Source organism: Thalassophryne amazonica, chromosome 15, assembly GCF_902500255.1.
Source record: "Thalassophryne amazonica chromosome 15, fThaAma1.1, whole genome shotgun sequence".
Lineage (NCBI taxonomy): Eukaryota > Metazoa > Chordata > Actinopteri > Batrachoidiformes > Batrachoididae > Thalassophryne > Thalassophryne amazonica.
The window spans coordinates 61,872,744-61,882,873 of record NC_047117.1 but is presented as its reverse complement, the minus strand read 5'-3'; the positions used below and the strand labels follow the sequence as shown (position 1 = coordinate 61,882,873).

General features: G+C 42.5%; 1 protein-coding gene across 5 annotated transcripts in view; it reads left to right on the top strand.

The window, feature by feature from the left end:
• Positions 1 to 783: 783 nt before the first annotated feature.
• The window catches only part of myh10 (myosin, heavy chain 10, non-muscle), a 149,077-nt gene continuing 139,730 nt past the window's right edge, over positions 784 to 10,130 (top strand). For 4 of the 5 annotated variants that reach the window (XM_034187661.1, XM_034187659.1, XM_034187660.1 and 1 more), the window contains exon 1: positions 784 to 892. The gene's annotated coding sequence lies outside the window, so the exon portion shown is untranslated. The remainder of the gene's footprint in view (positions 893 to 10,130) is intronic. The other variant, XM_034187658.1, reaches the window with a different exon arrangement.

Genomic DNA, 10,130 nt, shown 5'->3' with positions numbered 1-10,130 from the left:
TAGTATTTTGTTGATGTTGAAGGTGGTGGAAGATTTTTAGAGCAAAGTGCTCATAACAGCAACACAGTTTAACGCAAAATTGGTATTTTTAAGTATTTATTTATTTACTTATATATTCTTATTTTTTATTTATTGATTTTGTTGGATGAAATAACAAGATGACAAATCAGAAAAACAAGAAGTCCGAGTGGGTTCGCTGCTTTTCTTTGGGTTACTCTGACATCTACTGTCCAAAAAAACGTACTGCGTTTTTGCTGTTTTTCCCTCTCAGTGCGCTTTGCACGGACGCGCATGTTAGTGGAAGCAATGTGTGCTTTTGTGCAGGAGGGGACCCTATTTAAGCGTGCAAAATCAGTGTTGCAAGCTGCAGTGAAACAAGCAGGAACATTCAAAAATGTTATGTTAGGTATGTGTGTCATTATATGTTTTCTGCAAAAAATTATGTAAATAATATTTTCAATAAATTCAAGATAACTCCAGGGGGTGTTTTTAAATCAGTGCATTTTCGTTTTGGTTTAAACAATCTGTAAGTAACAAATTTTCGCACGACTATGAATTTAAAATTTTAAAATCGCTCTGCGGCACCGGCCGTCTGCAGGAGTTGATTATGATGGGTGCCAGAGAGACAACTGTCAAAGTTTGGAGATGGAAATTAGTTCGGACCAATCGCGAGTAAGTATTAGACTTTTACAGCCAATCAGAATGCAGATTTTGGGTTGTGGGTGTATCCCAAAGAAATGAGTACTGCCGCGGCGCTGCTGGTTATCAAGCCTGGCCGGTGGATGGTGGTGGGGGAGTACCACTGATGAGAGGAGGGAAGCTTTTAGTGCACATTCCAGCCATTAGCTGAATACCGTTAAATACGCGGACAGGCTTTCTCCTCCCTCGTGTGGTAAGTTGAGCAAAAAAGAAAAGCCGCCGGTTTCTTATAATAATGAGTGCGGCCGACAGCTAGCGGATTATTGCACTGTGATTTTTTTTTTCTTCTTTCAATGATGGAGGACCATCAGCTGCTGCTAATGTTAGCCTGCGTCGCGGAGCCAATACGCGCTGTAGTAATGTATACATTTGTCTGTCTCACTTAATACTTGCTTTGGGGATAAGTGTCTGTGAAGTTTAATATTTCCGAAGTGTTGAAAAATTGTGGTCCTCATGCCTTTATCCGCACCCAGACGCATTTGAGCCGTCCACACCCACGATGGGATTTTTTTATGCCTGAGGACGCTGCTGTTCAAAACTCTTATTTGAATAGAAAAAAAAAACCTTATTGATACGTGTTGCTAATGACGTTCTTTTGGGTGAAAATTGTCTGAATGTCGACATGGAGTCAAAGTTGACTTTAATTGCTTAACGGGCGCTGTTGCATCTTTTCGAGCGGCTGGAATATCACGCTCAGCACGCCAACTTTAAGCTAACGTTAGCTAGCCGCTGACCTAGCCGATGCAGCTGTTTGGCCTGGCCAGGCTATCAGCAAGGACGAGCCATTTTTTCTAGCTATGTGTAGTTCCTTGATGTCTTTTTGATGGAAAACCAGTACTTGGAGGAGAAATGCAATATATTCCTCATATTGTGGGGATAAATGTAACTGTCTTCCAGCTGGTTGAGTGGATGCAGTGATGGACACCCACATCCCCCCATCCCGTGACCTGACCCACATTCAAAACCAGCGCCTGTTTTAAGCAGGGGCTGTGCTGTCTGTTAAATACCTGAACATCAGATGGTTGTCCCAGAACAGGCTAAACAGATGATTTGGTCAGAACAAAAACTAAGATCGGTAGCTGAGTTAGTCCATCCCCTGCCAGTTTGTGTAGGCAAAAACTCAAAATCAATGTGACTCATCAAATGAAAGATAGTTCAACCTGGGCTTTATATTTATTAGAAGTTGTGGGGTTCATCTTTCGACTCAGGACAAAAATGATTTTAAGCAGTGTTGTTTCAAAACCAAAACACAGTTACGGGCTAACTGGTTATATAATGTAATGGCATGGGACAACCTAAAAGACTCAGTGGGCTGTTACGAAGTCATGGTATGCAAGTATGTGTCACTGGCACCACAAAATCAAAGTGGTTACTTTGGTCAAGTTATTCATCCATATCTAACTGCTGATTGGGGTACTTATGTAAATGCCCATGTTTTCAGACCTGTCAGATGTTTGCATATTGCATATATGCGCTCACAGGTATGATCTGCTATATTTTCTGGAGATAAATTTTTTTTGGCTAAGATAATTGTGTAAATTATACAGACTAAGATTTGTGAAATCTGCCCATCTATACCATCTACCAACAGTGGATGGTAACTGTACTCAATAACTGCTATTTTGTTTCTGCATTCTCAAATAGTGATGGACTATAAGCGTTTCCGGAGAGGACAGACAGACTTACACCCCAATATTAGGCATTTGAGCAAATTAGGTACACATCCTTTTGTGGCATCACAGATAGTGATTACCTCTTTCAAACAAAAAAAATATTATTTACATAACACTATTGCTTGAGTTTGAAATGCACTCTATTTCTGGAAAGGACATTTTTGACAGACAAGACATTTTATTTTTGAATGCCTGTTTCAAGTCATTTCCCCACTGGCCAGTGATCCTGAGAGTTCAATACAGTAGGCTTTCATTAGGAATTAGTCAATTTAATGGTTACCTACTAAATAAATAATAGTTCTGGTAGCCCATCAAAATTAGACATCTTGGAAATGACAGATATTTTGGTAAAAACTGGTAATATTACAGTTCTGCTGGTAAACAAATGGGGGATATCAAACCAAATGACCATTACTGCTGATAGAACAGTAGTAGTTATCAATGTATGCCAAGCTAAAGTTTGTTGGTCATTTCCACCTTGTATAGAACACTGTATGGAGAAAGCATTTCACTCTAAAGGTGAAAATATAAAATGTGTTTTTAGAAAATTCTTTAAATACGAGGTCTATTAGAAAAGTATCCGACCTTATTATTTTTTTCAAAAACCATATGGATTTGAATCACGTGTGATTACATCAGACATGCTTGAACCCTCGCGGGCATGCGAGAGTTTTTTCACGCCTGTCTGTTACGTCATTCGCCTGTGGGCAGTCTTTGAGTGAGGAGTCGCCCACCCTCTCGTCGATTTTTTTTTTTTTTTTTTTTTTTTTTTTTTTTTTTCATTGTTTAGGAATGGCTCAGAGACTGCTGCTTTGTTTGATCAAAATTTTTTCAAAACTGTAAGGCACAACTGAGTGGACACCATTCGATAAATTCAGCTGGTTTTCGGTAAAAATTTTAACGGCTGATGAGAGCTTTTGGTCTGGTAGTGTCGCCGTAAGGACGGCCCACGGCGCCTGACGGCGATCTGCGCTTCGAGGTGGCAGCGTCTCGCCGTTTCAAGTTGAAAACTTCCACATTTCAGGCTCTGTTGACCCAGTAAGTTGTCAGAGAACAGAGAACTTTCAGAAGAAGTCGCATGAGGAGTTTATTCGGACATTCCATTGTTAACGGACATTTTGTAATGAAAGAACGTGCGGGCAGAGTCGCATGTCGGGCCGGACCCGACCGCGGGGGGTCGCGACAGGAAAAACACCTCCGTTGGAAACCTTAACGGACAAGTTGGAACATGCCCAAGCTGTTAAACAATTTCTCAGTTACTCACTTGTTGAAAGCAATCAAAAGCCGCCTGAATTTTACAAATGGTTTTCAACACGGAGGTGTTTTTCCTGTCGCGGCGCACACAGATTTTCCGAGTCGTCACGGAAATGACTCTGCGAATTTGCGCGCACGTCTTTCATTAAAAAATGTCCTTAAACAGTGGAATGTCCGCATAAAGTCCTCATGCCGGCCTCTTCCAAATCTTCTCTGTTCTCTCACGATGTCCTGGGTGAATTAAGCCTTAAATTAGGATGTTTTCAAGTCGAAACAGGCCGACGACGGCGCCTGGAAGCGCTGCAGGATGTCCCGCTCCGTGGGAAGTCCTTACACCGACAGAAACACCCCATAATCTCTCATCAGAAAAAAATAAAAGGGTCGGTTTATTATCTAATAGACCTCGTATTTATTAAAAATGCACCTTTACTCATGTGGATGAACTTTTTTGGTAATAGGTAGACTTTGGTGTTTACCAAAGTCTTTGGTTCATGAAAATACTCAATAAATATTCAAAATGAAAATATGTAATTGCGCATATTGAGTGAAAATGTTGTGGGTTACTGTATATTAGAAAACGTGATTTACATAAAATGGCACTAATAGGGTGGTCATCTGTATAATAAATGTTATTGTGCTGTTTTGCACCTGTCTTAACGTAACCCTGAGAATTTAATTTTGTTTTAGCACTCTGGGGTCAGTCTGAACTGGGAGCGAAGAGCTGGATGTACTTGTTATTATTACACTGATAGCACGACTTTGTTTTCGTAGCCACTAACGACTGGGTGTGAAGCATGCTGGGATCATTCTGAACTGGGAGTGAAGAACTGCTTTTATTATATCTTTGAAATAACTTTCAGATGCCTGTTGATTAAAGAAATTATGTGCGCCAGGGAGGTTGAGTTGGCCACTCACCCTCCCTTCGCGGACACACTAGAAAAGAGGGAGTAGAACCATGCTTCAACAGAGTCTGCTGCGGGTTAACGTACGAACGCCCAGCCGGTTGACAGGCGCACTCTGCTGAAGGTGTTGGCTCTCCACCTTAAAGGCGTCACGGTAAGAGAAAAATGCGCTGCAACCACTTGTGTTTGATGTAACTGCTTTTGTGGGGAATAAATATACGCCTTTTTATTCTAGCAAAATGCAGTCTGTGTGATCATTTCTGTGTGCCGATCTGACCGAACCTTGTGTTTCAAAACATCATCAAATTACATAATAGGTGACAATTTGAAATGAATAGGCTGTGTCATATGCTGTCCACGATAATACTGGTATTATGCAAATAATGAATGTTTGAGTTCAGTGGTATGGATATTTCATGAGGTTTGCCTCGTTGAATGGTATGTTCCAGTTTTCACCTCATGAAATATTCGTTCCATTGAAAGAATGTAAAAACATTCATTATTTGTTTTTATATAATGGCTAACATAGATCCTTGTCATTTAATATTTTATTAATTTGTAAACAACAGAAAAGGGACTTACATTTTGGTGTTCCACTGTAACGTGTAGTCCAGTAATGCTGTGCACTGACTTTAGACTTCCATTAAAAAAAAAGACTTTGTGTAGTTCCTCAGTCCAGCCAAAAATCACATCAGCGTTTCATGTGAACAGCTCTTCATGCATCCAGACAACTTACAGCGGAGTTTTTTTTTTTTGTGTGTGTGTGTGTGTGTGGGGGGCAGCGTCAGGTAGCTCAGTCAAATCATCATGTCGTAGTCGCTCGCGCACACACGTGCAACCGGCTCGGTCGACTGTGTGTCCTCAGTGCAGCAAAAAAAAAAAAACAATTGCGTCAGAAATGAGTCCAGGTATTCTTTCATTCTTGCTAACAGACAGCACAGTGTGTGTGTGTGTGTCTTGCAAGAATTAGCAGCGTCAGTTAGCTCAATCAGATTATGTCTCGGGAGAGTCGTTGTCCCCCGCGCGCGCACACACACGCAACCTAGTCGGTGCTTGTGCGTGCATGTACAACAAAAAAAGACTACATTCTCAGTGCAGCGAAAAAAAAATCACATCACAAATGAGTCCAGCTTTTGTTCTTTCTTCCTGCTAACAGCCTTCGGATCGCCAGGTGGATTTGTTTTGTGTGGGTGTGCACGTGGGTGCGCGCAATGGTACCAAACGTATGGAACCAAATTTGCACCCCAAATGGAACCAAGCCGCACTCTGAATGCAATGCAACATAAATAGCATGAATTAATCCGTGTCATGTGACATACAAAGCACCAATCAAATGACAAGGATCCACTCAGCCATTATATAAATGTTTTTATCCATCCATCCATTTTCTTCCGCTTTATCCGGAGTCGGGCCGCGGGGGCAGCAGCTCAAGCAAAGCCGCCCAGACCTCCCGATTCACACACACCTCCCCCAGCTCCTCCGGGGGAACCCCAAGGCATTCCCAAGCCAGCCGAGAGATGTAATCCTTCCAGCATGTCCTGGGTCTTCCCCGGGGCCTCCTCCCAATGGGACGTCCAGGGGGCATCCGGAAAAGATGCCCGAGCCATCTCAACTGACTCCTTTCGACGTGGAGGAGCAGCGACTCGACTCCGAGCTCCTCCTGAGTGATAAATGTTTTTATGTGATTACAAATTGTCATATCTCAATAGAAATATCTGGGTGTCTATTACATAGTTGCAAGATGGCGTAGGTGTGTTTGGCAAGCTGTCTGTTTCCTTTGTTTTACTGTTTTTGTTTGGCAGCGTTTCTCTTGTCCTGTTTTTTGTCAAGCATTATGTCCCCGGAAAGAATCTGCTTTTAGTCATTTATGTACTTTAATTACTGTTGATTCCAGAATGGGTGAAGAGGGTGCAGGTTTTCTTTGCAACCACCCACTCCACCAGGTGATTTCACTGATTAACTGATTCCATTTACTCCAAGTGATCAGTTAATCGGTGAAATCACCTGGTAGAGTGGGTGGTTGCAAAGAAAACCTGCACCCTCTTGGCCCTTTCTGAAATCAGTTTGAGACCTCTGTTCTAGAGTAATGAGCAAGTCACTTTCTCCATTTCTGTCGAGAGAGAGAGACAAGGCAGCTAGTAGCAGTGAAAATAATTTATCTGAAGAACAAATCCTGCGGCTGTGGAATGTAGTTTGTATGGCTTTAAAATCCACTCATGGTCGAGGCTGACTGGTTTTAAAGGGTGACATCCTCCATGACCGTCCACGAACAGGCCCTGCTGTGTGATCATGTAAGTAGCTCTGCTCTGTCCTCAAACTGTTAGGAAGAGTGAGTGGATTTGAAACTGCAGAAAATACACTGGTGGTCTGCAGTATTGTTTGTCCGGGTGCTCAGTCCCCCTCAGATTTAACAGCTTCTGTCAGAGGAATCTGACAGTTGTAAAAGTGATGTCCTTAACTGACAGCAATGTTCTGTGTTATGGCCGATCACACAGCACATGGCGTTAGCTGAACAAAGGAAACAAAAGTCCCAGAGTAACAATTCATTGAGAAAAAGTGGACAAATGAGCCTGGACTTCTCCCATTACTGAAAAGCCTGCGAGTGCAGTGCGCATAAAAGAACAAAACGAAACCGAAAATAACAAAAGCAAAAAAGGAAGCAAACGTGACCTTGATGCTTCAAAACGAAGCGCCAGCGTGTGATCATTTTTGCAGCGAGTCTGTGCTGTCCACAGCCACCTTTAGCTGCGTTGTCTTGACAACGTGTGCACAGACATGAGTTATTCACAATGGATGGATAAGTCCTGCTAAATATTTCCGTGTGTGTTTTTATTTTTTAAGAAAGAGGTGCATTCAAAAAGTATCCCATCTATGTTCTGTGAAAAATGTAATTGCACACCCTGGGGTCTAAAATCCTAATCACCTTCGAAATAGTCTCCTTGGGACTGTGTACACTTATCCCAGCGGTTCTGCCATTGTTGAAAGTATTTTTTGAAGGCCTCTTTGGAATGGTGTCCAGCTGGGCCATGGCGTTCCACGTCTTCTTCTTTTTAGTATTGTTTTGTTCTTGGGGAACAGCTAAAAATCAGAGAGGGCCATGTCAGGATAGTACGGAGCTTGACGACTCACAGTAGTGTTGTTTGGTTAGGAAACAACTTGGGAGGAGCTTGGAGTTGAGCCGCTGCTCCTCCACGTCGAAAGGAGCCAGCTGAGGTGGCTCGGGCATCTTTTCCGGATGCCCCCTGGACGCCTCCCTGGAGAGGTGTTCCGGGCACGTCCCATCAGGAGGAGGCCCCGGGGAAGACCCAGATCATGCTGGAGGGACTACGTCTCTCAGCTGGCTTGGGAATGCCTTGGGGTTTCCCCGGAGGAGCTGGGGGAGGTGTATGTGTATCGGGAGGTCTGGGCGGCTTTGCTTGAGCTGCTGCCCCCGCGACCCGACCTAGGATAAGCGGAAGAAAATGGATGGATGGATGGTTAGGAAAGCCTGAATCAGATGAGCAGAATGGGCAGGTGCATTGTCATGATGTAGCTGCCAACAGTTGCAGCCCACAGGTACGATCGTTTGTAGCACACAGCATCATGAAGGTAATAGTTATGCACTGATCCACTTTTTTTTTTTTTTTTTCACTTCCGATCCCATCCCGATACCTGAATTTGGATATCTGCCGATACGATAGTATTCTGGTACCAGAGCTCTGTTTGCTTTAATATTATTATTATCATCATTATTGTTGGTTTTATATGAGGATATTTTGTATCCCCAGTTATACAGCTCCATGATGAAGTGGTATAGAGAAGGATTTTCTTAAAGTCCTGAAAGATCAGTTGCAATTTGCCAGAAGGTGCATCTAACATGCAAGCCTAGATTTGGTGGTTTCTTGTGGTATTTTGGAAATGCGGAATTGTGCTGCTTCCACATATGCAATTTTTGGGGTGCCCCTGTGAAAAAAAATTAAATAGAAAAGTTTTTATTGTCATTGTACGGGGTGGTGTACTGTACACTAAAAAGAAAATAAGACCTCCTTTACACTGCAAAAAATTGCTTAAATATGAACTATGTACTGTATACTTATATACACACACCTCCATGTTTTTTGCATTACTCCATTGTGTGTGTGTGTGTATATACAGGGTTCTAGCTAGGATAAAATTTTAGCGTAGTGGTAATGTCGAGGGAGCGAAGCGGGCGGGGTACCCAAAGGGGAAAAGCCAGGTATGACAGCCCAAGTCCCTTCATCATGTCCAGAAGGCTGGGGAAGTTTGTTGAGTGGGCAATCTCATTCTGGGTTAGCCAGTACATGGCCCTCAGTGAGGCAGTCGGAGTCCGTGGACATTTTTAAGTCAAGACTTAAAACCTATTTTTATTCTCTTTCTTAATGAGTAGTTTTTATTTTATGTTTTATTCTTTTACTTCTGTTTTTAGTTAGGTTTTTGAATTTTTATTTATTTAAATTTTTTTATGTTGAACTGTTCTGTGTGAGGCACCTTGAGACGGCTTTTGTTGTAATTTAGCGCTTTATAAGATTATTAAATTGAACAACATTTTATTGAGTCTTAGAGTAAATAAATATGAAATTGGTTACTGGATTCTTAAACTCTGGACATAATAAACTCTACATGGTGGATCCTTGAGCTTTGGACATAAACAGAAATAAAATCTGTTAGTTTTTGTCAAAAGCATTTCCTTTCAGACATTATTATTGGCATGAATGTCTTTCCATACATATGAGCTGAGCTCTCAGGTTTATAAAGAATGCAGGGCGTCTCATTTTGGGAGGAAAAAATGTTTTAGTCGATTGTAGTTTGTTTGTAAGAGGTGTCATTTTATTTAAAACGGCGATTCGTTTTGACGTTAATTCCGAGCGGACTCTGTCTCAGCAGAGAGCTGCGCAGCGTTTAAAGCTGTGACAACGGAACAGAGGACGATTCTCGTTTCTGGATTGCAACAAGACAAGAGTCCTAGTTAGTGACTTTAATCCACACAAAAGTGACTCATGATATTTTAATGGCTTTCAGAGGGGTTAAGAAGCGGACTTACCACTTCTGAAGAGCAGCTAATCAGTCACAAGCCATCGATTCACGCTTCAAACTGTAGTCGCGCTGCAGAAACAGTTGATTACAGACGCTGTATTGAAAATCGTAACGGTCCAAAATTATAGCGTAACGGGCCGTAGCGCAAGTTTGCGCTAACTAGAACCCTGATATATATAATATGAATAAAATACAGTTTAGCGTGTCTGTAAACATTTAGGGCATTGATTGTAAACACTGGGAGCACAGAAGCCAGTGCTGTTAAGGTGCTGTAGGCTGGAGGAGGTATGTGGTGGTGGAGTAAGATTGTGTTGTCTGTGGGGAGATATCTGTGGGTGAGTGTGTGTGTGTGTGTGTCCATGGGTGTTTGCAACACGTATGGCCCAGGAGAAGGAGCTGTTTGTCAACCTGCTGGTGTGGAACTTTGTTGACCTGTAGTGTCTCCCGGAGGGCAACCGGTGAAACGGGGTAGGCAGGATGTGAGGGGTCACCTGTGAGAGCCTTGGTTCTCTTAAGGCAGCAGGATGCAGCGATGGTTTCCAGGCTGGGCAGTGTTTAGGGTGAACTG